The sequence below is a fragment of the Dermacentor andersoni genome, chromosome 1 (genome assembly GCF_023375885.2).
Source record: "Dermacentor andersoni chromosome 1, qqDerAnde1_hic_scaffold, whole genome shotgun sequence".
Classification (NCBI taxonomy): Eukaryota; Metazoa; Arthropoda; class Arachnida; order Ixodida; family Ixodidae; genus Dermacentor; species Dermacentor andersoni.
The window spans coordinates 17857132-17862600 of record NC_092814.1 but is presented as its reverse complement, the minus strand read 5'-3'; positions in this window follow the sequence as shown (position 1 = coordinate 17862600).

Genomic DNA, 5469 nt, shown 5'->3' with positions numbered 1-5469 from the left:
TTATCACCGACAATTACAACTCAGAGAGCCCTGCATGCCTAACAACTTCTTTGATTTATCTGCGATAGATGCGTAGCTCAATATAAAATGATTTCTAGATGGTTCTGATCTCGTAGTTCCTGAATCGCACGTGCGCAGACTGCCGTGAACTTGGCTAGGCGAACCCTGCTGGCGTACCGACGGCCATTCACAGTTGCGAATACTTGATCGTGATGTACAAAAGTACAAACAGAAACCCGCGAAAACCAATATAAGTGCAAATGTAAAAGAAATAACTGGTCGCAAACTACGACTTGGCCACTAACTACGACTTGATGAAAATGATTATGTGAACTTTGCAACTGTAGACGTTACGTTGTATATTTCTTATTGTTTGCGTGCTACTGCAAATCTTCTCATCACTTTTCCTCCTTTAGCGCTGCATTTTTTTCCGGAGGGGGGGGGGGGGGGGGCGGGGGGCTTTCGTTCGTTAGAAAGTCAGCGCGAGGCATGTCGGTAGAGTCAGGTTAAGTCCATTTAGTATATCTCAAGTTCCTGAAAACATGCTTGAATTATCCACAGTAAACGGGTTATGTTGATCGTGGCAGGTGGCGCGGCATAGTATTTCTAATGGTTCTAACATCGTGATTTCGAAGTCTCCCGTACGCAAGCGGCCATGAACGCGGCTAGATACACGATATATTTTCGTCGGAATCGAAAAGCACTTAAAAGTAGAGTAGAAAAAAAAGAAAATTAGAAAATGAAAGAACTTTGAGCGCTTACCACGAATTCACTAGTCGCGTCTGGAGGGAGGTACACCAAACAGTTCGCGATCTCGGCTGCCTGTCTCATGCATCGCATAAGTCTTTCCGGACGAGACGGAACTGGTACTGATGCGCCGCGCTAGGCTGAGACGTCGGATGTGAGGGGGGTGCATTGACTGAGACTTTCGCTCGAAGGCAAATTCTCAGTGGCGATACGGGCCGCCAAAGAATAGTTCTGAGCCGCGCGTAAAACAGGCAACCTTGGAAGCGGCCTTGCTCTATGGTCGGAAAGTGCTTATACGATGCCTCCTTCAAGCTACAGCGTAAGGTTCTGCCTGCGATTAATTAGACATTGTTTGTACTCTTCGTGCGGGAGACCTACTGACGTCCCTAGGCATACTTTGTGGCGCAAAATACATTTCTTGAAAAGGGCCAGAAGAAAGGAAGACAGTAAAGCGCAAAACTACCAACTGTTTAATGACAGCCTGAACAAACGTATAGAAGAAAAAACAACTTCCGCTCATGCGCAGGGAGCCAAGGTGTGACAATACAACATGGTCATCATAACATACTTTGGATAAAGCACATTTCTGTGGAATATAATACGATAGATGTATCGCTGACACAATCAGACCATTTCTTTTTAATATAGAACGCTTCCAACAACTCCCTTACAGTTTGGTCCCTACTTTTGCGAAGAATCAATACTTGTTCAAAGCATGGCGTACACCAAGCTTTACAGTGCGCAGGAAGATGCGCCTTGTCACACTTACCGATACTATTAGCGTGCTCCCTCAGTCTGTCATCAATACAACGTTCCGTTTGTCCAACGTATGACTTGCCGCAATCTAGGGGTATCTCGCAGACCACCCCTTTAACAGAGTCCCTGAATTGTTTGGCGTGCTGCTTCTGGCGGCCCCGCGGCCCCTCGCGTGGGATCCGGGGGCACAATTGAGCTAATTTGTTGGGAGCCAAAAAGACAACCGGAATACCATATCGGGTAGCTACCTTCTTGATGTTATGGCTCACACGGTGCACATAAGGTACTACTTCTGGTTTTACTCGCTCCCTTTCCTTCGAGTGCGTTTTCCCATTCGCAGCGCTAGTTTATAGCTTCTGTAGGAAGGACTCGACCACGGCATTTAAGACAGACTGAGGGTAGCCTGCTTTTAGAAGTCTCTCAAGTTGATGGCAAAAACTCGCCTTCATCACATGCACACATGACTTGCGCAGAGCCGATTCCAGGCAAAGTAGGACGATTCCACGCTTCACAGTCTTAGCGTGCCCTGAGTCATATTGTAGCAATTGTTTTTTACTTTGAGGGAGATACGCGCAGCAAACGTCATCACTCTTAAGTGTTAGGTAGAGGTCTAAAAACTGCAACGAACTGTCCTTCGGAAGCTCGTTAGTAAAAGTAAGTCCTTTTGTGTTTGCTCTAAAAACATCAAAAGACTGCTCAACTATATCATGGCATGGCAAGGGGCATCTATTATCAATAACAACTAAACAATCATCAACGTATCTGAAACATTAAGAACATTAAATTAAGGGTTTTACGTGCCAAAACCACTTTCTGATTATGAGGCACGCCGTAGTCGAGGACTCCGGAAATTTCGACCACCTGGGGTTCTTTAACGTGCACCTAAATCTGAGTACACGGGTGTTTTCGCATTTCGCCCCCATCGAAATGCGGCCGCCGTGACCTCGTGCTCAGCAGCTCAACACCATAGCCACTGAGCAACCACGGCGGGTGTTTAAGAACATTAGGATGAGATGAAGTAAAAATACATTGTAGCGCGTGATCAAAGTAGGATAAAAAGATGTCACATAAAATGGGTGCCACCCGTGACCCAATGCAGATGCCCTCTTTCTGCGAAAATATGCCATGTTCAAAAGTTACAAAGGTGTGGTTGAGATAAGCTTCCAAGAGGGAAACAAAATTCGAAGGCGACATCTCCATTTTAGACACAAAATTAGCTTCGCCACTTTCAGCAATGCACTGTTTAACGGCTTTTAGAGGCTCAGGATGCGGAACCGAGTAAAAAAGGCCATTTACATCAACGGAGAACACACAGCCTATTTCTCGGCTGCCACGGAAATATTCAAAAACTTCATCTGAGTTTCTATTCAAGAAAGGCTCATTGAGTTGAAGAAGCTGCATGGATTTTAGCAAAAAACTACTGACTTGATATTGCCACGTGTCCCGTTCACTAATAATCGTTCGAAACGGGACATCAACCTTATGGGTCTTGGCACTGAAGAAAGCTGTGAGAGAATCTTTTGTACTCTTCCGGATCTGCTTAGCTACTCTTTCACAGCCAATTTATTCACAGAACGAAGTCATGGATTTCTTAATTTTTTATAAGCTGACTTTTACAGGCTTAAAATTCTTTTTGATTGCCTCTAATGCTTTGTCGTTAAAGGCTTGCCGAGGAAGAGCTACAAAAGCGCCTTCCTTTTTGGACTGCATTAGACAGAGTTCATTATCTTTGAAAAAAAGACACCACACGTTGCAACATTCGCACCTGTTGACCAGTTCCGGCCTTGGGGCAGCTCTCTGTAGGCTGTCGACACCATCTAGAAGGGGACGCTCGCGCTGTTCCTGGGGCGCTTTTCTTGCGACTTGCTGATTCCATGCCAGAAGCTCTTGTGCTGGAACCTGGGGCTCAAGTCGGTATTTCGGTCCCTTGTTGAGAAGGTTGACTTTATCATTTGGAATATTGGTTTCACCAATAACCATCGGTCTCTCTGTCCGCCTCTTCTTGGTGGTTGCCGCGTTCACACTCCTCAGTAGGCAAGATAGCATACTGTTCCATGTGGCTTCTATGGCAGTACTCACCACGTTCCGGTAGTCTCTTAGTTTTCTTGTAGCAACCCACGCAGGGAAGTTGGTGTAGCACATGCATCTGAGAAAATCGTTGAAAAGCCGGATCTGACGGCCCAACTCCTTTTTTACACGGTTCCGCATCCTGAGCGTCTAAAAGTCGTTAAACAGTGCATTGATGAAAGTGGCGAAGATAATTTTGTGTCTAAAATGGAGATGTCGGCTTCAAATTTTGTTTCCCTCTTGGAAATTTATCTCAACCACACCTTTATAACTTTTGAACATGGCATATTTTTGCAGAAAGAGGGCATCTGCATTGGGTCACGGGTGGCACCCATTTTATGTGACATCTTTTTATCCTACTTTGACCACGCACTACAATGTGTTTTTACTTCATCTCATCCAAATGTTCTTAAAGTATTTAGATACGTTGATGATTTTTTAGCTGTTATTGACAATAGATGCCCCTTGTCATGCCATGATATGGTTGAGCAGTTTTCAGATGTTTTTAGAGCAAACGCAAAAGGACTTACTTTTACTAACGAGCTTCCGAATGACAGTTCGTTGCAGTTTTTAGACCTTTACCTAACACTTAAGAGTGATCACGTTTGCTGCGCGTATCTCTCTCAAAGTAAAAAACAATTGCTACAATATGACTCAGGGCACGCTAAGACTGTGAAGCGTGGAATCACCCTACTTTACCTGGAATCGGCTCTGCGCAAGTCATGTGTGCATGTGATGCAGGCGAGTTTTTGCCATCAATTTGAGAGACTTCTAAAAGCAGGCTACCCTCAGTCTGTCTTAAATGCCGTGGTGGAGTCCCTCCTACAGAAACTAAAAACAAGCGCTGCGACTGGGAAAACGCACTCGAAGGAAAGGGGGCGAGTAAAACCAGAAGTAGTAGCTTATGTGCACCGTGTGAGCCATAACCTCAAGAAGGTAGCTACCAGATATGGCATTCCGGTTGTCTTTTCGGCTCCCAACAATTTAGCTCAATTGTGCCCCCGGATCACACGCGATGGGCCACGGGGCCGCCAGAAGCAGCACGCCAAACAATTTAGGGACTGTGTTAAAGGAGTGGTCTCCGAGATACCCCTACATTGCAGCAAGTCATACGTCGGACAAACGGGACGTTGTATTAATGACAGACTGAGGGAGCACGCTAATAGTATTGGTAAGTGTGACAAGGCGCATCTTCCTGCGCACTGTAAAGCCTGTCGTTGTGCGCCATGCTTTGAACAAGTATTGATTCTTGGCGAAAGTATGGACCAAACTGCAAGGGAGTTGTTGGAAGCGTTTTATATTAAAAATAAAGGGTCTGATTGTGTCAGCCATACATCTATCGTATTATATTCCACAGAAATGTGCTTTATGCAAAGTATGTTATGATGACCATGTTGTATTGTCACACCTTGGCTCCCTGCGCATGAGCGGAAGTTGTCTTTTCTTCTATACGTTTGTTCAGGCTGTCACTAAACAGTTGGTAGTTTGGTGCTTCACTGTCTTCCTTTCTTCTGTCCCTTTTCAAGAATTGTATTTAGCGCCACAATGTATACCGAGGAAATCTAAGCACCAACTTGCCCAAAAAGTCCTTTTGGAATACTGACGTCCCGTTTGCCGTCGAACTTGCAATAAATGCAATTTAGCAGTTGTGGATACATGCTCGTACGAAAGCCTGGCAATAAAGGAAAAAAATTCACAGCCACTCTGTGAAGGTGGATGGCCAGTGGAATGAATATAATTTAAAAATATAAAATAAAACAACATAACAGAAATATGTACGTTATGTTCAATTGTGTTTACGTTTATGTCTTGACCGCAGTAATTATGGCTTTGTGGTCGCTATGATAGACGGCCATGGACTCTGTGACGACATTGGAGATGTTCTTGGCGAACATTAGC